The sequence below is a fragment of the Canis lupus genome, chromosome 21 (genome assembly GCF_048164855.1).
Source record: "Canis lupus baileyi chromosome 21, mCanLup2.hap1, whole genome shotgun sequence".
Taxonomy (NCBI): domain Eukaryota; kingdom Metazoa; phylum Chordata; class Mammalia; order Carnivora; family Canidae; genus Canis; species Canis lupus.
The window spans coordinates 24,404,973-24,429,000 of record NC_132858.1 but is presented as its reverse complement, the minus strand read 5'-3'; the positions used below and the strand labels follow the sequence as shown (position 1 = coordinate 24,429,000).

The 24,028-nt window shown below is 48.6% G+C and overlaps 1 protein-coding gene across 4 annotated transcripts in view; it reads right to left on the bottom strand.

Annotated features, from left to right (window-relative positions):
- The window catches only part of LDLRAD3 (low density lipoprotein receptor class A domain containing 3), a 232,023-nt gene that overhangs the window by 28,508 nt on the left and 179,487 nt on the right, over nucleotides 1-24,028 (bottom strand). The gene's annotated exons all lie outside the window — the stretch shown is intronic.

Below are 24,028 nucleotides of genomic sequence, written 5' to 3'. Positions count from 1 at the left end.
TTTGTTCCCAGCATCTAGTAATCGTTAACGATAATTAATAATGATAATAATGCGATCAACGACAGTAGCAGCAAAGGTGGCCGTACCGTTCGACTACCTACTACAGGCCAGGCCCTATTCCGAGCACTTCAGAATGACGGAAGTATGGTTGGTAGCCCCATTTCACCAAAGGGGAAACCATAACACTGCAAGGCTGTATGCCCGGCACAACCTCACACAGGATGACGGGCCGCGGCCAGGATCTGCACCCAGGCCATCGGCTAATGCGTCCGTGCTCCTAACTGCACTGCACTGACCTTCTATCCAGCACTTCACTCAGCACACGGGGCTCCCCGACAAAGAGTTGTCACTGAAAGATCCATCCCACATTGCTTTTTAGGATTCTCAAAACGTTCTCTCTTTTCCTGGATGAACGGAAGTGTAAAAAAAAAAAAAAAAATCACTCCCCTGGGAATGAGCCATCAGTATGAAAGAGGTAGTTACGAAAAACCTGAGTTTTCTGGAAAGAAATTTTCCTTTTCAGACATCTGTGCGTGGCTCTGAAGAATGATGTTCCATGTGAGGTTCATTCATTAAAACGAGTCCCAGTGTTTTAACTTCCCCGCGTCCAGGAGGGACCAGGGGCAGGCGGACGGCTGCTCAATGCATCTCTCCTTCCACCTTCCACAGCTGGGACTCTCGGCTCAAGTTCCCATAACTTGACAGAGTCAAAGGTTCTGGTTCCTAGTAAGTGGCTAATCAAAGGGAAAGACATGAGGGGGGCACCTGATGGGATGAGCACTGGGTGTTATTCTATATGTTGGCAAATTGAACACCAATAAAAAATAAATTTATAAAAAAAACACACAAAACAAAACAAAACAAAAAAAAAACAAAGGGAAAGACAATCCTTCCTTTTAAACCTTCCCAGGCTCACAGTAAGAGAACCCGACCCCAGAGATCGGGCCGCGCACTACCGCCAAGGTTAAGACATGCTCAATGCCTGGTGCGCTGCGTGAGGGATTTGGGTAAAACCATGGAGGCGTGGGGACTTATCGATTCCTTCCAGGAAAAAAAAAAAAAAAAAAAAAAACACAGGCAAAAGTGGTTACATCTGCATGGTCTTAGCAGAGCACGACTGTGGCGCTCAAGGGCCCCATGCGCATCGTTAGCTAAAAATATTCACCGGATTAGAACCGCGTGTACTGGCGGACAGGCCTGATTTAAGGTTTTCACATGATGCGAGTTCCCCGGAGTAAAGCCCGACACGCTGGCATCGCTCCAGGTTAACGCAGGAGGTAAAACTGGAAGATTCCAGGCTGCTCCATTCATTTCGAAGCAAGAAAGCAAGCGCCTCCTTTACAGCTTACTGTGTCGGGATTAGCGTGTGTAATGCCAGGGCCACGCTGCATACCGATGAGACGGGGCCTCGCGTCCTCCTGGGCCACACCGCTGCGGAGCCCGAGGGCATCGCCCCACGCTGGCGACTTGTCCTACACACGGGATGCAAGGGGACGCCCCGCTCCCTTCGCTTCCCATCATTTTCAAATCAAGAGGAAATAAAGTATATACTTTTTTCCAACTCCCTCGTGCCTCACCGTAAGATACGGACACATTTGCTGCCATTTCCCCCATTCTCCGGCTCACGCCAACAATATTAAACAACTCAGTGGAGCCAGATGTATCCGATTCCTGCCAGACCTTAGAGACAGATCCAGCTACCAGGCAGCTATGAAACAGGGCGGCAAACTGTCAGGATTTGATGAGGCCAGCGTTTTGGATGGGGCATATACTTTTCTTTTTCTAGGGGTAGGCGGGGCAGGGGCGGGAGGATGGATATTTTGTCAAAAGGCTGGGGTGGACTAGGATTGTGGCGTGCGTACGTCCTCGATTCAGGCGATGTCTGGCTGTAGCAGTGGCAGGGGGTGACTTCCCTTTCTTTACTCGATGATTCTGAACTCAGGTAGGTACAGACCCATTTTATGCATAACCGGGGAATGAGCAGGGGTGTTTCCCTGGCTCTGCTGTCCTTCCTGCCAAACCTACCATGTCTTTTTTTTTTTTTTTTAAGATTTTATTTGTTCATTCATGAGAGATACACAGAGAGAGAGGCAGAGACACAGGCAGAGGGAGAAGCAGGCTCCATGCAGGGAGCCCTATGTGGGACTCGATCCCGGGTCTCCAGGATCAGGCCCTGGGCTGAAGGCGGTACTAAACTGCTGTGCCACCAGGGCTGCCCTTTTTCTCTCTTTTTAGAAGATTTTATTTATATATTCATGAGGCACAGGCAGAGGGAGAAGCAGGCTCCTCGCGGGGAGCCCGATGTGGGATTCGATCCCTGGACCCGGGATCACGCCCCGAGCCCAAGGCAGACGGCCAACCGCTGAGCCACCCGAGCGCCCCAACACATGTCCTCGCCTGGTCACGTATCTGAGGTGTCTGCACCCTGGAGGGACTTAGCATGTGTTTTTCCTTAGGAAGAGTGACTGATACCGGCTCTAAAAACGCACGTTTTCTCCCTTTTTAAAAGTGTTCCATTCATATTCGGCGGTTCTTCCCATGCTCTGAACCTCAGCAGTGAAAAGCCACTTGAATGTTCAAAAGGGATTAGATGGTGGGACTTGGAGGCATCAGAGGGGATGTGCTGGAGCCAGCACAGTGTTGGAGACGGGGCGAGGCAGGTGTGAGCGCCGCAGTGGTCTTTACCAGGAGCTGCGGGTCCACGAGAAACAAGCTCTCGGGGACTACCGTGTAAGGCAAACAACCATCTGCCATACGGTCCTTACAGGAAAATGCAAGACCTTCCTTACTGGTGCGACATCCTGCCATTCCCACCATCATTCATTTTCATCCTAAGTATTATTACAACGGGGGTGAGGAGGGGGAAGGCGGTGACGATGACAAAAGGTGTGGCTGGTGCTTATCAAGGCTTTCCCTGTGCCAACAGCTTAATCAAGGCTTCTCTATGGGTTCTCCACCTACCTCCTCCTAATGATAACCCTATTGCACATACCTATGGCCGGTTATCATTCCCACTTTAAAGATGGTAAAACTGAGGTGCAGAGAGTTCTGAGAACCTGCCCAAGGTCGCCAGGAAGCGATGCAAGCCCAGGAGGGTTGGCTGTGCCCAGATTCCATTCTCAGGCCCAACTGTCAGGTCGGAGTAGGCAGGGACACACCTGTTATTACTACGCTGTCTCGGACGCAACAGTGCCGGGTACGTGGCAGGTCTCGACACATAGGGTATTTATTGAGCTAATGACCAAGTGAACGGGGTGAATCGAGAATCAGCGAACTTCAGAGCGCCGTGGTCCCTGAATACTAGTCAGAATTTCAGACGCGATACAACTTTCTTCTTCGTGTGTCTTCACTGCTCGGAGGATGGGGCTGAACCCGTAGACAACTAGATTTGTTCCCAGTTTCTGGCAAAGGCTGTGCATCAGGGAGGGAACCGTGAGCGCCCGCAGAACAGGGCTGTGTCTCACCACCTCGGCTCCAAGCCGCGACAGGAGGCTTCCCAACAGGCGTCTCCACGTGCGAAGCAGGGGGCAGGCTTCTGGAGGATACAGTAGTGGTTAGGCGGTTGACCAACGTTCCTGAATTCCTCGCCCTCCAGATACGCGGTACGATTAGCCCCCCCACCCCCAACACCACCCCTCCCCTTGAACATTAGACTTGCCCAAGGGACTTGCTGTGGCCAGTGAAACGTGAGAGGTCTAGCTCCCTGGGGAAGCACAACGAGGAGGGCTGGCCCTACGGATCCACATGGGTGTGCAGGGTGAGCGAGAAACCCACATCTCTTGTTTTACTTTATTATTAGCATTATCTTTAAAATGATTTTACTTATTTATCCATGAGAGATACAGAGAGGGAGGGAGGGAGAGACACAGGCAGAGGGAGAAGCAGGCTCCATGCAGGGAGCCCAACGTGGGACTCGATCCCTGGTCTCCAGGATCATGCCCCGGGCCGAAGGCAGGCGCTCAACCGCTGAGCCCCGCAGAGATCCCCACATCTTGTTTTAAATGCTGGGGCTCGGGCCTACATGTTACCACCACATGGGGTGGCACATACTGACTGACCCAGGGGGGTGACTTACAGGAACACAACACGCAGGCCCCGCACCCAAGGAGCTGGGGCGAAAGCCACAGAACACGCACCTATGAGGCAATGGAGGGAAGGGAATTCACGTGCGAGCAAGTGATCCGAAGGGGCTTCTGCAGCTGCTTCCTCAGGATCTCAGGGAGAGCTCACCTCTCACGGTCCTCATCCGGAAGCCGAATAAGGTCACTCTTCCCCGCTGACATATTTTCACGTTACAAGTGAGGCCACTAAGGGGGGAAATGACGTTCCCAGGGTCTCTCTGGCAAGTAGCACCACTAAGGCGTGAACCTCGCTGTCCGAGACTCCAAAGCCTCACGCGCTTTCCCAGCGCAGCCAGCGGGAGGTAAGTCTGTCCCGAACGGCACGAGGCCAGGGGTGGCCCCGGCCGGGAGTGCTGCCGAGCCACGGCAACAAGCGGTGGCCAGAGAAGGTTTCTGATGGGGGTTCTGAAGGTTTCTGAAGGTTTCCAACCAACTCCTAAAACACGTGATGCTCATAAGAGGGCAGCTGGGGGCGGCGGGGGGGGCGGGCACGGGACGGTGTAGAGCCCACAGAGGTGGCCGACACAAGGGCACACGAGGAGCCGAAGCTTTACGTGACAGGCTGGGGGGTCTGGTTGTCATAACCGGTGGTAAAGGGGTAAAACCAACGTTCCTGAAAAGTCGGGGCAACTGCAGGGAGGACGTGCAGCAGCAGGGACGGGGCCGGAGGAGCTGTTCTGGTGGCCAGGCAGGGGGAAGGCGGGCCTGCGTGAGGACAGACGCCGAGGACACGGGAAGGGAGGGAGAATGGGCCCGGCGGCTGCCAGGCATCAGGCTAAGCGACCTGTACACGGCAGCTCACAGAGGGGTTCCCGCCCTCTCTGGAGACGCAGCATTTCCCCACTTCATAAACCAGGAAGCTGAGGCTCGGAGCCATTCGGTGACTTCCCCCGTGCGACACAGGTGACACGATCCTGGGGTAGTAGCTCGTGTGGGGCAGGTACCGTCCCAAGGACACGTCTCATGCGCTGTTTCGGTCTACACCGTAGGTACTACGGTTATCCCCATTCTCCAGAAGCAAAACAGAGGTTCAGGGAAGTGAAGCAACTTACTGTGACCCACACCCAGCTGAGCGGCAGCAAGTGTCTACCTGCGAAGCCACTTCGGGCGGGTTCCTGAGTCCCTGCTGGGAACAGGGTGCTCGGGACAGAGGTGGGCCTCTGAGGCTACCTGCCCAGGAGCACCCACGCCATCCCGTCTCAGAAGGGAGCCTCTGCCCCCCTCCCCCGAGAGGGGCTCAGGGCTGAATCACGTAACAACACATCTAAGGAACGTGCCACCATCAACGTACCCAACGCAGGCCCGCCGAGGAGGGTGGAGGAGAGGCAGGAAGCCTTATCCGACTGCGCAGACAGATGCCATGTGGTTTCGCCCTGGAGACCAGGGCAGGATCATAAGTTACCGCGCGAAGGGGCCCCGCGCTGCTGTGTGTGACCCAAACCCACTCAGAGGGCACCTCGGCCACCTCTTCTGGTTTGTGGTAGACCGACGTGCTCAGAATTGGATTTTTCAATAAACCACTCATCCTGCGGTTATCCTGCACAGGGCAAGTCAGGTCGCGGGCTCCCAGCACCAAGGCGGCCTGCGCTGGGAGGCGAGGGGGCTGCAGCGCCGCTTGAGTCCGGGCCGTGTGCTCGGCGGGGCCGGGGGCCCTCGGAGGAGCTCCACCTGGGCCGGCGATAACCGAAATCGCATTCTTTGACCCTCCGGTCCTAGAAGCTATCACTGCCCCCCATTTTCGGACGGGTCTCCTGTTCTCCTCCCCATCTCTGCCTGACTGCTGGAGGCCTGCCTCTCGATTCTTCGGGGCTGGGAACCAGCTGCTGACCCCGCACTCACCGGGCTTATCGTCACACGCGCGCCCACTTTCCTCCAAGTGGGACCGTCACTTCCCAGCATCAGCGTGCCCGTGATCGCGACCGTGAAAACGTTACTCGCTGGCAGGCCGGCACCGTCCATTATGGCTTGAACACTTTCCTGCGCGGCCACGGTTTCTGTGTTCCCTGGAATTCACACAGGCTTCCCCCCCGCCCCACAGGGTGCTACGGAGCTCTCACGAATCCAAAGACGATGACATCCCCAGCTTTTGCAATCTCCTCTACCTTCGAATCCATTCTATCCCTAACTTTTCTTTTTTTAACGATTGTATTTATGTGAGAGAGGGAGAGAGAGCGTGCACATGCACACGAGAAGGGGGAGGGGCAGAGAGAGGCAGATCGTGTCCCCCTCCACCCCCCGCTGAGCGGGGAGCCAAATGTGGGACTTGATCCCAGGACCCTGACATCATGACCTGAGCCAAAGGCAGATCCTTAACCAACTGAGCCACCCAGGCGCCCCCATCAGTGTCTTTTCATAGAAACGACCCCACAAGCGTGGCCCACGCCAGGTGCATGGGGGCTCCTGGATGCTACCCAGCCACCCGAGCGATGCCCTTCACGGCATCCTGGAGGGCCTCGTCCACACGCCCCCAGATCGGATCCCCATCTCCCCGAGCTCCTCTATCCTGCGTCTTCCTTTCTCTTGCAGTCCTCCCTTCGTTTTGGTGGAGTGTGCTCCTTAGTAGCGCTCTGGAAGGGCTGTCTACAAGTCTCTCCCTCCTCACTTCTGAGGATGTCCTCGTGGTGCAGAATCTGCAATTATTCACTTCAGAACCGCTGACTCACATCCAGTGTTACTAAGAAGTCTGATGCCGTGTTGCTTCTTGAACCTTTGTATTTAAACCTATTTTTAGTCACGTATTTCTTTACTTTTGAATATCCTCTCCAGAAGTTTGTAGGATCTTCATTTGGCCCGATGTTCTGGAATCTCCTCCTGGGGGCGCTGGGTGGGGGACCTGGTGTGGTTTACCCTCATTCACAGATCTGAAGGGTATTAGCTGGGCCCCTTCCCATCTGGAAACTCTGTCTCTGGTTCAGGGGGGATTTCCTTCAAGGTTTTCTTCTCTTCTCTCTGGAAGTCCTATCATTCAAGTGGCAAATCTAACCATGTCCTTGATTTTTTTTCTGATCTTTTCAGTCTTGTTCTGTATTTCTTTGTGTTTTTGTACTTCCTGGGATAGATCCTTAAATGTGTCAAAACTTTTTCATTTTTTAAATTTCTGGGTTCTGGGCAGCCCGGGTGGCTCAGCGGTTTAGTGCCACCTTCGGCCCAGGGTGTGATCCTGGAGACCCGGGATCGAGTCCCACATCGGGCTCCTTGCATGGAGCCTGCTTCTCCCTCTGCCTGCTCTGCCCCCCCCCCCCTTTCTCATGAATAAATAAAAATTTAAAAATCTTAAAAAAAATAAATAAATTTCTGGGTTCTTTCCTGTTGGCTCCTTTAAGAAGGGAGAGGGGGCATCCTGTCTTTATTTTTATTATTATTATTTTTAAGTTCTCTTCATATAGCCTGTTTCCCTATAAGGTCCTTGTCCCTTCTCTTGCCTTCTCCTCTCTCTACCTCCCTGTGTGTCTTTCATATTCGAGGCTTTCCCCAGGTGGTGGGTGGTTCTCGGCTGCCCACTCACTTCTACGCATGGCTAAAAAGCTCCTGGCTGAGGTCTGCTGACTGCAGGCTTCACCATATGAGGATTCCATTGGGGATTTCCAATCCTTTAAACCGGTGAGATTTCCCCCAGAAAAGACTCTTCTGAACTGACTGGAAGGAACTGGCTAACTATTCTGGGAAATGGCCTGAGGAAAAAGATGAGGGCTTCCAACAGTCACTATGGCAACTGACACGAAATCCACTTTCAGGAAGGAACCCCCATCCTCAACCAGGTATTCCAGAGACCTTGTGCTTTGCCTTCCCCAGAGAATAAACTCTGGGTGGGAGGGGGCAGTCACCCCAGCCAAGGCCCCCAGGGGGGAGGTGGTCTGCAAGCTGACAGCCTCCCGATGAAATTCCAACAGATGCTCCTGTGGTTAGCCCCACTGTCAGCCCGCTGCCAGGGCTGGCCTTCTGGAAGTGGGTTTGGGGGCTTCTCCTGTGTGCCAGAGAGGACTGCATCTTCTGAGCCCACTAAGTCTGTTTCTGCTCATGCATCCGTGCTCCACCTTCCACATCTTTATTGCTGTTGCTGTTTTGTCTTCTCCTCTGCTCTGTCCTTGTGAGTTCACCCTTTAAAATACCACTTGAGCGGACTGTCAGAAGGAAGCAGAGGTAAATGTGTGTGCCTGGGCTGCCAATTTAAACCAGAAGTCTTTTCTTTTAAATATTTTATTTAAATTCAATTTGCCAACATACATAAACCAGAAGTCCTGAAGGCAGGTCGTCCTAGCATATCCTCCCCTGAACCCCAACTATCTAAGGCACGTGGGTTTTCAGGGAAGTGCTCCCGGGTGTCCGTGTGGTGGAGACCAATCTCTTCCTGGCGTGGTGCTCTCTTCAGTGTGGAGAGGACACTGGGCCAGGAGTGGGTAAGGAGGGGTGTATCCTAGCTCTGATTCTACTCCTGGTTATCCTCGGTCTCACCTATGGGCTCAGGATAACAACCCCCAACCCTGCGCACTTTCAGGGTTCTAAGTAGGATCAGATGGGATAACGCGTGTGAAAGCACTTCAAAAAGCATGAAGTACTATCCAAACAGAAGGCTTTGCTATTACTTAAAGACTCAATTTCATCTCCCGAAATTCAATCTAACATTATCTCGGCCTGTCTTCTGGGGAGAGAGGCTGGTCTCTCATCTTACAAATCACCCTTGAGACGTTCAAAAGAATGTCCGCTAGTCACACAGACACACAGGATAGTGTCTCTCCACTAACACGGTCACATCAATTGCCCAAGTCGGCCAGGCTCCACATTACCCAAAACAATCAATCCAGAATCCAAGATCATGTTCACCCAAAAGGGATGAGTGGGTCATCCATTCCACAGTGGGTCTGTCTCTCAGCTGGGGGTCCATTCCACAGCGGGCCTCTCAGCTGAGCTATATAACTATCTTGAGTTAGGTCGGAAAACAGAAAACAGAGTGGCTAAATACATCCAAACAATAGACATCTTAAGCCCATGCAAAAAAGAGTGAGGAGGTACCTGTATATGTGGGGACGCAAAAAGCCACCCACTGTCTAGTAGGCGATAAAAACACGAAGCAGAACCATGTGAACGATTCTCTCTTTAGAGTGAAACAACAAAACCTTATATATGGATATGCACTCATCTACGTACCTACATATTTGTGTTTTATAGATACACACACACCTAGAAAGGTCCTGGCTGGGTTCTCACAAAACCGCTGACGATAGTCACTTCTGGGAAATGGGACTGGAGCTGGGGAAAGACATTCACTTTCTACTTTATACACTTCTGGGCAGTTGAGAATTTTTTTCATAACATGGGTATACTATTTCTGATCACAAAAGATATTAAATATAAATTAGAGTAACAGAAAAAATCTGGGAAGAAAAGAAAAGACAGTAAGAAGTCAGATGAAGACAGTGGAAAAGCCGTTAAGAAAGGCGCCAGGGTTGGCAGGAGTCAGGGGCTGGTCACACACCTCTGCTAGGAACATACAAGTGTACCTCCCTCCCCACAGCTGGTGACCTCAAAAGGACCCTCCTCAGGCCATGACAACAACCTGTGCACCTATGCAAGCTCCACTACCAAACTCAAGGGAGGAAAAACCCATTTAAAAAAATCCCTGTAATTTCTGTACAGTAAAATCTTGAGTTTATACTTCAATGACTTCAAAAAAATGCACATACCCAGGCAACCCATGGGGAATTTGTTTTTATCATAACCTAGCTGTATGTGGCCGGATGGCTCGGTGGGGGACCGAGCTCACTAGCCAGGATCAAATGTGGGGATGGGTTGGCTGTTTCAACCCCAGGAGCCCATGACGGGTCGGGGGCTGTTGCTCTGTGTGTGACTCACACCCATCTAATTCCCAGCAGCACCCGCCCAGTGGTGCTCTCTAGCCTTCCGTCTGCATTTCTGGATGACTCCCTGATTCTAGATCCTCCTAATATGGGTAGCTCCTGGCTCTGACCATGATAACCCTCGACCACACATGGAATCAGTATGGCAAGGATGCACTGGGTGGAAAAGATCCTTGGATGTGGACCAGCTTTCTCCAATAAGCCAGCTATCACTGTCCACGTCCTTTTTCAAAACGGGAGCTCTTAGCTCCCATGACTCACTGGAACAGGGGACTGTTTTATAGGCGTTGACAGTATCTGTATCCAGTTGCTCTGGGCTAGCCTAATAATCATGACAGCTCACATTTACCGAGTGCTTGCTATAGCTAAGCATTCTATTCTAAGCAATTTACATGATTTATCTTTACAACAACACCATGAGATAGGTAGCATCATTATCTCCATCGTATAGATGATGAACTCGGGCAGAGATGTGAGTAACTTGCCCAAGGTCACAGAATTAGTAAGTGTCAGGACCGGAACCCCATGAGGCTGTGCTTCCTCTCACTGGGAAAGGACGGACAGAGCCAGGGTTGAAAATGTCATCTCCTGACTGCCTGGCTACAGCTTTGTTTGCCAGACTCCGTGGCCTCTGTCTAATGTATAAAACTGTCCAGTCCATCTTTCTTCTAAAAAAGAGGTAAATATGCAGTCATCTCTAGGTATTGCTGGGGCCACAGAGGGGTCTCTTAGCTCTGTCTAGACACAAAACCAACAGAGCATAATGCATAACAGTGTTTTATAACCAGAGGTTTTTATCTTCTTGTTTCTTCTCTGAGGAGTTGGCTGATAAATCAGGCTTCACAGGTGGAGAGGAATGTGTGTTTTCAAGAGTGACTTTCAGGAGCAGAGTGAAGGGCAGGCAATAATGTGGCAAAGTGAAGCATCCTTCAGAACCAGTGGCAATCTCTCCTCCAGAGGCCAATTAATCCATTTGAAGGAATAATGAAGATGAGAGAGACGGAGCCCGGGTGCAGACTATCTACCCAATTTTCAATGACAGAAGCCGGAGCACTCTTTCCCGCTTGTAATTCTCAGTCTCCATGATGAACACAAGCCACCCTGTGCCACTGCATTAATCAAACAGTGTTCCCTGGCTACAGGCACCCAGGGATCCCGGGAGGGAAGATCAGCTCCAGCTCATCTGAACAGCTGTAGCTCCTCCTCCCTGAATTCCCAGCATCTAAAGATTCCCAACCTTTACAGCATCCCCATCACCTCCTTCTACAATCTGTTTGACCTTCTTCTCGCATTTAAGTAACTGCTGCTTTCAGATCTGAGCCGCCTCATTTAAGATACCCAGAGATACCTTAAGGAGAACAAAAATGAGAGACCTGGGCAAAGACAAGTAAAGCGTCCTACTCAACAACAGGCCAGAAGTAGAGCTTCTGTTCTCCTCTCTATTAACTTGGGCTGGAGTGAACAGAGGCGTGCTTGTCACACTCTAGCATAGAGACTTCTGGTTCTGGCAGTGTAATGGGCTTTCTAGTCAAACCAACCTTCCCAAGGTGGGGGAGAAAAACTTACGAGGCTGGAGCAAAAATACTTTTTTAAAAACATCTTAAAATCACCAAATAGGTGATAAAGAGTAAAGGGTAGGGCACCTGGTGGCTCAGGAGTTGAGCGTCTGCCTTGGGCTCAGGGCGTGATCCCGGGGTCGAGTCCCGCATCGGGTTCCCCACATGGAGCCTGCTTCTCCTTCTGCCTGTGTCTCTGCCTCTCTCTCTGTGTCTCTTATGAGTAAAGAAATAAAATCTTAAAAAAAAGGTAAAGGGTAATAAACATCTGGAAAACTGAGATAACTTTTCTCCTAAGAGCTGTGGTGGTCTGCACCAATGTGGGTCTTGGTTTTGCCAAAGACTATAGTTAAGATCCAGGGCTTGCCCAAAGTGGGAATCTAAAGGAGACTCCTCCAAAGAGCTAAGTCTCAGGGTCAGGATGAACCAGAAGTAAACCTCCTCCCCCTTGCCAAGGGGACTGCTGGGAGGGTTATCTTTGTAACAGGTGAAACGAGGGAGACGTGGAGGAATTTATTACTATGGGTAGCCTCTTGTGGATTGGGTGCCTTGGGTTTGCCTTTCTTAGATGGCCTAGGGAACCTCATTAACTGGGAATGAAGAGATATTGTACTGGGATACTCCCAGGCCCCTAGCAGAAGCCAAACTCAATCCCTCTGAAGAAAGGCGTATTTGTCACAGGCATTAATGAATCCCCACAATTTTTCAGAGACAACGAGCAACATACAGCCCCAAATACCAAGCACTTGAGGAAACACCAATGCACCATGAGTAAAACGGTAGGATCAACTGGCCTCAGACAGAGACCCACAAAGACTTCAAATATTAAAATCATCACACGAAGTCATAAACATGGCTTGCTATTTTTAGAGAACTAAAGGGCTGAACACATCCATCTGCAGGGAATAGTGAGCCACTAAAAAAAAAAAATCAAATAAATTAGAAAAATAATTACACAGAATATCGAGAAGTCAATAATACTGTAATTGAAACTGAAACCTCAATGGATCAGTTTAACGGTAGATTAGAAACAGACACAAAGAGAATGCATGAAATGAAAGACAGCCCAGGAGGAATTATTCAGAATGCAGCCCAGAGCAGCCCCAAAAGAGGGAAAATGCCAAAAAAAAAAAAAAAAAAAAAGGAGCTTAGAGACATGGAGTGAGGTGAATCTAAAGGAAATTCAAACTATGATGTGCAACAGAAATCACCTTTGGAGCTTGTTAATAAGATATGGATTCTGGGGGCACCGGGGTGGCTCAGCTGGTTAAGCATCTGCCTTTGGCTCAGGTCATGATCCAGGGGTCCTGGAACTGAGCTCCATGTCTGGCTCCCTGCGTGGGGAGTCTGCTTCTCCCTCTGCCTCTCCCCCGACTTGTGCTCTCTCTCTAGATGGCTCTCTCTCTCTCAAATAAATACATAAAAATCTTAGAAAAAAAAAAAGCTATGGATTCAGGGGATCTAATCCCACCTTGAAGTTGCTTCTTCAAGACTACTTTGGGTCCTAGGAACATGCAACGTTAAAAGAAGTAGTGGAAAAAAAAAAAAAGTAGAGGAATAGAAACTTCTGGGTGGCAGACTTCAGAAGTTAAATTTTTCTCCTCTGTCCAAACTATACTAAGTTTTTCACCTCTCACTGACTGTACCCTTCTCACCCATAACAGTTGGGTAGAATGTGTAATATACCTTCTTGTATTGTGGTCAACATACTAGAATTCAATTGGGGTTTAGACAGCAGAACCAAAAGCACGTTTGAAAACTCAGTATTTCTGTGCAGTGGACCCCTGAACAACGTGGGTTTGAATCACGTGGGTCCACCCATACCTGTATTTCTAAAAAATACATACAGTACTGTGAGTGTATTTTCTCTTCTGTATGACTTCCTTAGTAACAGTTTTTCTCTAGCTCCCTTCATTGCAAGAATATAGTATATGATACATAAAACATAAAAAAATGTGTTACTTGTTTATGTTACTGGCAAGGCTTCAGGTCAACAATAGGCTCTCCAGTAGTTAAGTTTTTGGGGAGTCAAAGTTATACACAGATTTTCAGCTGCACAGGTTTAGCACTCCTAACCCCTGTGTTTTCAAGGGTCATCTGTATTTCCAAAGCAAGTGACACTGAAAAACACTTTAAATTTTGCTTTGGGTATGTGCATATTTAGTACCTGTGCTTAAAATGGTGTTTGGTAAAAGTACGTGCTGCTTGCTTTTCACTCACTCCAGCCTATGAAAAGCGCCTCTCAACAGCTGGCCAACTACCACCGTGTATCTGGGGCAGCTCACATCGCGCTTCCCCGCCTGTAACGTGAGCATCCCACCATCTCCACTCCTGGCAACACGCATGAAGTGCTCAGCACAGTGCCTGGTACACTGCAAGCGCTCAAAAACTTGGAAGCCATTGTTAATAAATGATGAATCCATTTCCTGAGTTGAAACTCCAACCTTCAGACGTCTCGTTTCCTCTCCAAGCGCCTCATGCTTTTTCAAAAGCAGCACCTTCTTGGCACCACCATGTAGCCTTCTCCTCTGTGTAACTCTTAACATCCGGCTGTCTCTGTGTGTAATCATACCTAAAAGCCTACATTATTAGACCGAAACACATGGTCCCTGGTTATTCCAGGACGGCCTTCCCAAAGATGCAAAAGGTGACAGGTAAGAGGGAAAGCCTTTGTGGCTGGTCACCATGTCCTTACCTACACAACAGTGTCCTGCACTGTCACGGGTCTGCAAGAGATTCAACAGGGAAGCAGAGGGGATTGCTAGCTTTCCACTGTCCCCACTTCAGAAGGTGTGAACGAGGGGCTTGTAGAACTTCTAAAGCCAAGTGGAATAAGTCTCCCAGGAGTGCAAATGCACTAAACAAGCGGCAGATGTTGCCAAGAGCGGAACCCATTCCTTTCTACTTAAAGGAGGGCAGGATGGGGAGGAAGTAAATGTTGGGGGGCTGGTGGGGCAATAAAGGTTGAGATGATGCCAAAAACTTGAACCTGGGGGATTGAATTCTGAAGATCACTCAAAGCCATTATACTTCTTGCCTACATTTCCTGACTTCCTTCCTAAGTCTCTTTCCAAATCTTTTTTTCCCCCTTTGTGGTGTGCCTTCCACAGCTCCCAAACCTGCCAATTTGCATACCTCTTGGTGATCAGTGTTATACGGTTTCAAACCTCATGGATGCTACCTGGAAAGGACTGGATCGGAAGCAACAACTTCATGCCTAGGATGTAATTCCATCCTGGGAACATTCCCAAGTGAGTGGAATGCAAGGCCACCTCCCGTTTAAGAAGCTGATCATTTAATCCTCCTGGGTTCATCTCGGTGCAACGACTGGTTCGCAGTCATTTCCACGGTTCCTGTCTATGTTGAAGCTCCTTGCTTCTGTTGTCTGCAGGCTTAGATCAAAGCGTCAGAGCCAAATTTAGGGTGACAGGATAAGGTGTCTTCCAGCAGCTAAGACTGGTCAGCCTGACCTTTATTTCTAATGCTTTGGGTCAACTGTGAGCTCAAGATGTGTACGTGTGTAGGAGAGAGAGGACAGAGAGGGAGAGAGGGAGGCAGGCAAAACTGACTCCCGTCCCCCTTCAGGGCCCTCTTATTAACAATTTAACGACACTTCACATTTTCAAAGTGTTATCAAACCATTAATAATTGAGCAACTTCTCCAAACAATGTTGGGCTGCCTTCTCAGGAGAAGGAAAGCTGTAATTAGAAATATGGCAGTCTATCAAGAGAAGCCACATTTAATTAGTCCATTTTAATTTAATTTAGGTAGGGTCTACACAACATAGCTCGCATCCAACCCCACAGCAGGAGATGTCACAGACGTTTCAGAGGGGCTTCTTCATGAAAGCCCGGGGTGCTCGCTCCCAGGACAGCAGTCAAGAGCAGAGGCTTCTGTGTCTAAAGACCTACCATGAACCCTTGCCTTTACTGGTCTTGGGTAAACTACTCCCCTTAATTCCATTTTCTCATCTGTACAATGTGAAAAAAGGTATCTACATTTCAAAGATTTGATACAAGGATTACTGTGAGGAGATGCTATTAAGCACCTAATTGGCTCAAGGCTGGACTTGCATAACATGTAGAAACACATTATCTGGGGGAAAAAAGCAAAAAGCAAACTGAACAATAATTATCCGAGAGCAGCAGGGATAGTGAGGAAGACATACTTTTTCACCCAAATCCTGTATTCTTAAAAAGTTAATGTGCGGCCATGTATGTGGTGGAGAGTTTCCAAGCTGTTCCAGAGATCAGCCACCTGAGGCCACACTCAACCTCAAGCGGTGATACGTCGCCAGATGAGTTCCTGATCTGTCCTTCTCACAACAACCCCCCACCCTCTCCATTTCTGTTATTGGTCACTCCATCCTGCCATTTCCTCAGGGCAAACTCGTTGGTGTCCTCATCAACTCTCCTCATACTCCATCCACCTCAAGTCCATAAGCAATTCTAACGAACCCACTTCAAAACTCAGCCTGATTCTCTCAACGGCTTCTCACCATCTCTCATGTTACCGCCATTGGTCCTGGGGCTACACGCCCATGCCTGGATCTTTGCAAGAGCTTCCACCCACCTGCTTTCCTGCTCCCACCACCATCCTGTAAAGTCTATTCTCAACACAGTGGCTGGGGAGAAATCCTGGGAAAACAGCCAGGTCTTGTCATGTCACTTCCCCACTCAAGACTCTCCATGAGCTCCATCTCACCTGGAGGGGAAATCAAAGTACCTCCCACACTCGTAGTGTATTCACCATCTGGTTCCCAGACTCTTCATCCTGGCTCCTTCCACTCTGCTCCCTCACTCTGCTTCAGCCTCATGGGGCTCCCTGCAACGTCCTCCTATGTATTCATTATGTTTCTAGTCTGTCTAGAATACAAGCTCCTTGAGGACAGGGATTTCTACTCATTTTGTTGACTGCTGTGTGTCCAATGTCTTTAACAGTGTCTGGCAGGTACTCAACAATCTATGTTGAAGAGTTGGCACCCATAAAAAGTTACTCTAGGAAAAAGCAGCATGGGCACTGTGTCCGTGACAACCCAGGTCCACCCGGCCACAAGCAGCAGAAAGAAGCAAAGCAGTAGATGCATCCTAGGTGCAGAAGAATTGTGGCTTACGAGGGGAGGGACCTTCAAATAATGATGTGGGTGAGGAAAATGATACTGTACTGAGGCAGGCAAGAGTCAACAGCCCTTGGATGCAGAACTGGATGCGGCACTTTGGGGGCAAACCAAGACTCAGAGTGTCTACTCTGATCTAAGCACTGGGGTGGCTCTGTGGAGGGAGACAGTGAATGATGGGAAAGGACAAGATCTGTTTGGGGAATGATAATCATCCAGTTTTGCTGGGGCATGGGGACAGGGTATGAAGAAGTCCATTGGAGTCAAAGCTCTGAATGCCAGGGTGAGAAGCCTACTCTTCATCTAAAAGGCAAAGGGGATGGTCTTTGGAAGATGCCTGAGTGGGTGACATAACACTGGAAGGAAGATTGGGAAAGATAAATCTGACACTGAGTGGAGGCTGGACTGGTCTGAGGGAGAATGAGAGGATGGGAAGACCAGTTGACAGATGAATCATGGAGGGCAAGAAAGATGTCGGTTTCTGGAAGGAGAGGGTTCTCAACAGTGGAGAGAGAGGGGCAGTAGGAAATCCAGTGCCTGAGGTGGAAAGGAAGTTGAAGAAACTCAGATTGGGTGGCCTTAATCTCTGGAAAGTGGGAACCATGAACTTGTGCGAGATGGGGCTGGAAGACGGAGAAACAGGATGGTTTGAACTGCAGTAGCAGATGGGCCACCAACTGGTAGGAGAGGAACAAGAAGGGTCTGTGTCACCCAGGACAGGTAGGGTCTAGCTAATGCTAGATAACTAGAGTCTGCACTGACACGAGTCAGGACACACTGAAGACTCTTGGGGGAGTCCAAAACCAGAGTGAGTCTCACCATAGGAACGCCGAGTTCCTCACTATGTGCCATTCTTTATAGCTACACTTTGACCTGTCGACACTTGGACAAGCATATTCTCAAGCTCCAAGAATGATGAGTGAGGGTTGTGTTCAGTCTGAGATCCACCTAGAGGCAGTCCGAAGAGTCACTGATTTGCTGAATTAGATAGTTGAGAAATCCCATTATCAAGAGTTTGGTTTCTCCATGTTATCACTGTCAGGAAAAACTCCACTATTTCAGAGTAATTTTGTTTCTCCACGATGGATTTTGATTGACACCCCCTGGCGAAAGTTGGATTCACTGATTTCAGGCTTCAGCATGGGTGTGTGCGAGACACACACACACACACAATTGTTGCTGAAAAGTGAAATGAGTGACATTTACAGCTTTGCTTTCCTTGTGGAGGCTACCCTATTGATCACAACTGACATTTACTTAAACATTCTCTAGCAAAAAAATAAAATAATAATAATACCTCCTGATTCTACCTCCTTCGGAAAATGCCAACAAATGTGCCCAAGGCAGGGGAGAAAAAAAAAAAAAAAACTCACCCAGAATAAAATCATCTATCCATTCCCCTACAACAATGTTATTTTGTTACTATCATAACCTTAATTATTTCTTGGGTTCTTGATGGCTCACGTTGTTAGTCTAACCCTCACCCGAGTATTGATTCTCCTCCTGTTAAAAACAAGCATCAGCGAGGCACCACGAATTGCCTGCTCAAGCTTATTGCTATGCCGGGAGGTTATATCACGCATATTAAATTTGGACAGCATTTAGGCTAAAGCAATCTTAACTTTATGATCTTGTTGGTTTTTAAAGCAAATGTTAATGAAATATGCATTACTTATGGCAAATGGCAATCCCAGTGGGGTACATGTTAATTAGCATAGTTTGTTCAATGAAAAGCAAATTTAACTCCTCCTCGTCGGTCACCAGGCTGCCCTCCAACCCGGGGCAGAGTGAGAAGAGAAAGTAGAGGAGGAGACAGGGTAGCATTTTCAGACCAACTTTCGAGTCAGGGAGAGAAGAGGGAGAAGAGGGGCGCCCTGACCAGTTCCTTCTCGGACACAGGGGCTCTGAACTGCTCTTCTACCAAACTCTGTAGTTCATGGACTCTCCAGACTCCGGGTCTATCTTTCAAGGCTGCAGATTACCAGAGAAGTCAAACGACGATGTTCAGAGGCTTGTCATTGGCTTATTACTTAGGACACTGTATTAATTTTCAGGGGCTGCCCTCGCAAAGCACCACAAACTGGGTGGCTTAAAACAACATAAAGTAAGGCTCCAGTGACTCCTTTCTTGCCTCTTCCTAGCTTCGGGTGGTTGTCAGCAATCCTTGGCATATCTCGACTTACATTCCAATCTCTGTCTTCTCATGGTCCCCTGTATCTGGGTCCACATTTCTTTCTTCTTATAGGGAGGCCGGTCCTATTGAATTTAGGGCCCACCCTAATCTGATAAGACCTTGTTGTGATGGTTCATTTTATATGTCAGTTTGGCTAAGCTATGATACCTAGCTCTTAACCACACATCAGGCTAGATGTTGCTATGAAGGTATTTCTTTAGATGTGGTTCACATTTAAATCGCCAGTCTTTGAGAAAAGCAGATTACTCTCTATAGTGTGGATGGGCCTCCTCCAATCAGTTGAAGATCTTAAGAGAAAAGACGGATGTTCTCCTAGGAAGAAGGTAGCTTCAGACTCAAAATTGCAATATCAATTCTTCTTTGGCTCTCCAGCCAGCTGAACTGTCGTGCAGATTTTGGACTTGCCCGGTCCTACAATTCCGTGATTCTTTCAAATTAGTTAATCAATCTCTCCTCTCTCTCTCCAAAGATAGACAGAAAGATAGATATTGATTCTGTGCTTCTGGAGAACGCTGACTAATATGCTTATCTTAACTTGATTACATCTGCACAGACTATTTCCAGATAAGGTCACATTCATCATTCCTGGCTGGACATGAATTCTGGGGGAATGTTCTCAACTCCAGGGTATTTATGTGGACTAGGGCCTCACTATTCAAAGTGTGGTGCTTGGATCAGCGGTAATGGTGTCTCCTAGGAGCCCGGTAGACATGCAGTCTCTCTGGCTCCATCCTGAACCTAGTGAATCAGAACCTTCATTTTAACGGATCTCCAAGTGATTTGTATGCACATTAGTTTGAGAAGCCCTGGACTAGAAGATCATGCTTCCAACCATTATGGCATTTGTAATAAAAGGCTTGGAGTCCAGACATTGTAAAAATCAGACAACTCTAAAGCAAAGGGTCAGAGAAGAGGGTCTAGGAAAGAAAGTAGAAATAGCAGAGAGTTTCGAAATAGGTCACATTTCATTAATATGCACCTTACCAACAGCTGAAACTGGATAATATTTGTCACACGAGAGGACAAAAGAATAAATGAATAAATTGGGCTCTTTAAGATAGAGAGGTTTTCTAATAAACTGGCCCCTATTTACAAGGAAAGCCCTTAGGCGAAAGAAAGAAATCTCATTTCCACCATCCGAGCCCAGGTCACCTCTCCCCCTTCCTTCATAAAGGCACTGCTATGCTGATGTGATTACTTGGGGACAGTGTCGCGCTCGAATACTGACGTCCTGCTCTAGGCTCCCACTGTAACTCATGTTGACATGGAGAAACGTTTCATTTTCAGATCCATATGTATGAATTTTTAATGAACTGTGTCAAAGAAATCAAATATTTCCCCCTCTGCCCCCACTCCAAGGAATCAGATTTTGACCTCCTGCCAAACAACTATAAATCATGTTCAGCACGAAGAGGAGCAGGAACGAGGGGCTGCTGCACATGGATTAGCCAGTTAATTTCCCTCTGTCAGACATTCACCTAGACTGTCACAGGATGGAGAGGGGAAAGAAGGAGGGAGGGAGAAAGGGAGGGAAGGGAGGAAAGAAAGCCTGTAAACAGTAGGCACCCAATGGTTATTGACTAAACAGTTAAAGTCAGAAAAATTAAAATCCAGATAAGGTCGTTCATTGCCTGAGAACTGGGTGGCCTTTATCAATCACCAGACTCTTTGGAGTATCAATTTCCTGCTCTCATAGTTGGTTATAGATTTCCTCGTGTAAGATGACTTGAAAGAGAGAGAGAGAGTGTGTGTGTGTGTGTGTGTGTGTGTGTCGGGGGAGTCGGGGTGGGAGTGGAGATGAGAGCTTTCACAAAGTAGAATGAAAAGAAATGATTTCCTTTTTCAAGAGCCCTTTCCTAAAATTTCCATGAACTATGCAAAAATACAGCAGGGTCTTCCTAAGTAAAGCCTCAATCAACACTTCAAGGGGGAGCTGAAGCATTAAAGGCAATTAGATATCATTTCTTGCCTAGCAATGCAGAAGTGATTTAAAAATGGTAATACTCTATGTTGGCAAGGATGTGGTGAAAAGATGTGGTCTATCCAGTTGCCTGCGGGGGTGGAAAACGCTACAATCTTTTTGGAAAACAATTTAGTAATTAAAGTGCAATGAGCCCTAAGTGTTCAGACCTGGTATAAAGCCTATCGAAATCTATCCTAAGGAATTCACAACATGAAACAAAGCTTTATAGGCCATTACAGCTCTGTGTACAAGAACTCCATGGTAAAACCGAAATGTTCACCGATAGGTATGTGGCTTAAGTAAAATAAGGTGCATCCGTCTCATAGAACATCGTGCAATCATTAAGAATGCTTATTAAGAGTTTATAACAACATGTGAAAATATTTATTAATACAAGAGGGGAAAAGGTAGGATGCAAAACTGAATAAAATCATTGTGCAAGAACAAAAGCCAATGATGATTATCTATGGTTAAAGGAAATATGGGTGATGTTTCCTTCTTCCATTTCCCAAATGTCCTGTAATACGTTTGTGTACTTTGATAACAGCAACATAGGGTTTTATTCTGCTTTTGTAAAGCAAGTTCAGTCGCAGAAGTGAGGTTTTGAAAGACGTCTCCTTCAACCAACAGTAACAATGGAACCATAGCTAATTCAAGGTGAAACCGACCTGTAAATACCAAAATTTTCTAATCTAACCCCCAGATCTGGAACCCAGAAGAATCTGGTCAGCTGCCTGCTTGCAAAGCATCTCTATCTGTCCAAAAGAATTCACTTAAGAAGTGAAATGAAGAGCTAGGGCTGTCAGCTCTAAACTGCTCGACTCTAGGATGAGTCAAACAGCTGTCACGGACACTCCATTTGCTGAAGTTCATTCATCGGAAGGAGGTGTGCCATGCGGTGCCTTAGAACAGGCACACACGGATGGGCAGGCACGGATGGGATTGCACACTTCTCCTGCCAGAGCTCAGCCCCAATCACAGCATTCTCCTTTCGATGCAAATCTGTGCATCTGAAAGCTATCATCTCTAGCGTTCTGACCCTGCTCGAGCAAGATTTTTTTGAAGCCAGCCATCTGGTTCTGGGAATGAGGAGTGATCTAAAGGCCATATGCAGGGTGCTGGGGTAGTGGAACCATTTTGTGTGAGTGATGAGCTTATTGGCATATTTTCTAAGTGGCTGAAAGCTGTTCAATTTTAAATAAAGCAATACTCGGGTGATCTAAGTAGGTCACATGGCGGCGGCAGCAGCAGCATGGCAAAGCAGGGCAGGGGGATGCGGGGCTCTTGGGGTGGGCACATCCGATGCCTGTGTGCTGCCCATAAAACACCTGTACATTCTTTTTTCTTTTTTTTAAGATTTTATTTATTTATTTATTCATGAGAGACACAGGGAGAGAGAGGCAGAGAGATAGAAGGAGAGGCAGGCTCCTTGCAGGGAGACTGATGGGGGCGGACCATGATCACGCCCTGAGCTGAAGGCAGATAGAAGCTCAACCACTGGGCCACCCAGGCGCCCCCTATACAATCTTCCATGGCCTGGGAGCAGCGCATGGCTGAGACCCCACAGGCCTCAATGACACTGCTGGTTCCTCTCTAACCCAGAAGTCAAGGACAGGCCACGGGGAGAGTGGGGTCTTAATTACATCTGGCCCCCGACCTCCTCTCTTCTCACTAGAAGCTCTAGGTCTCCACTTCCTGACTTAGGTCTGCAGAGACGTGGGTGAAAGCAGGGAAAAGTGAAGCCACTCAGCATTAATGACAAAGTAAAAAAGGGAGCCTTCGGTGCTCTGAACCAGCCGACTTTGAACACTTTCATTAATAACATTTTTAGCATGTTCCACCAATACAGGCGTTGATTCATATACACGATCCTCTGTCAATCCATATGCCAAATATACAGCTTTTCTTTTTTTCTTTAAGGTGAAAGATATTTACTATAACCCTCAAGAATCACCCCCCACACATCCCTCTCTGGAAAACTGTTCTAAATACTTAGTTATCAAACCTCCATGGCAGCGATGGGGTGGGTACCAGGGCCAGGGAAGGACGGCGTCCGCCTTTACAATCCTGTTGAAATGAGGAATACTTAAAGGGACCTCCTCGTCTGCTGGTGGGGATTGCACCCCAGCACTGTCCACGCTCCACGTCTCCACGCTGGCCACTGCACTCTATCTTGTCACAAGCGAGGCTGAAACTTCATTAATGTGCAGCCCATAAACACATTCAAACCAGGCTGGGCTATGATTCATTTCTGCGCTGTGCATCAAGGAGGAAGGGTCTGCTGGCGAAGGATGGTGGAGAAATCATGGGGGGAATGTTTAATTGCGGAAGGAAATAGGTTCTTTGCAGGCTCCATTTACATCTAAGCAATCCATCTACCAATTACAAGCAAGTTCTTATCCAGACATTAAAGCAGGCAACTGCCCGTGTTGGAAACCAACCCAAACTGCTTATCTGCAGCCTTCCGTAATTCCAGACCTTTCTCCTGATCCACCCTGGCTTCCTGCCTGGTGCCTGTGCATTGCCTTTTCTGCCCCCACTCGGAGCCCCCAGCTTACACCAATACCAGATGCCCATGCAGATGCACGCGGGCAGGGCCGTGAGCTGATCTTCAACTACCTGGGGAGGAAGATGCCGTTTGGCTTCCAGGCCACATTTGTCCTGCTGAACATCACAACTGTTGAGTGCCAACCTCCCCCCAACCCCCCGAGAGGATCCAGTTCTAACAACAACCCCATTCTATCCCTTATGTCTGAAATATTCCAGAAAGAAGACTGTCAGGAGAAGGGGATGGGGTAAGCTGTAATGTCAGCCAACACTTCTTAAAACTGGAGGCTCCCTACCAAATTGTGCGTTCCCACTGCAAATCAAGCATTCGCTGCCCGCCCCCCGCCCTTGTTGGCCAAGCCCAGGGCCCTGGCTAATGATGTAGTCTCCAGGGGGATGCTGCGAGCGCAAGGGCTGGCACTTGGCTGTCGGCGGAGGGGCTCGTGGCTGAGGCTCCGACCACCCCCCGTGTGTGGCGTCTAGTGAGTCCAAGCTAATGCCAGGGGCAGAGCCACAGTGGACCGGCCTCCCCTCCATCGTGTGCACCCACGGCCCAGGGCTCACGTGTTCTTCCTCCGTATTAACATTCTGTCTGGGTTCTCCCGTCACACTCAACGGGCCTACTGCGGGCTGTAAATAAGGAGGTGAAGGGCGGGGGGTAGGGGCGTCAAGGAA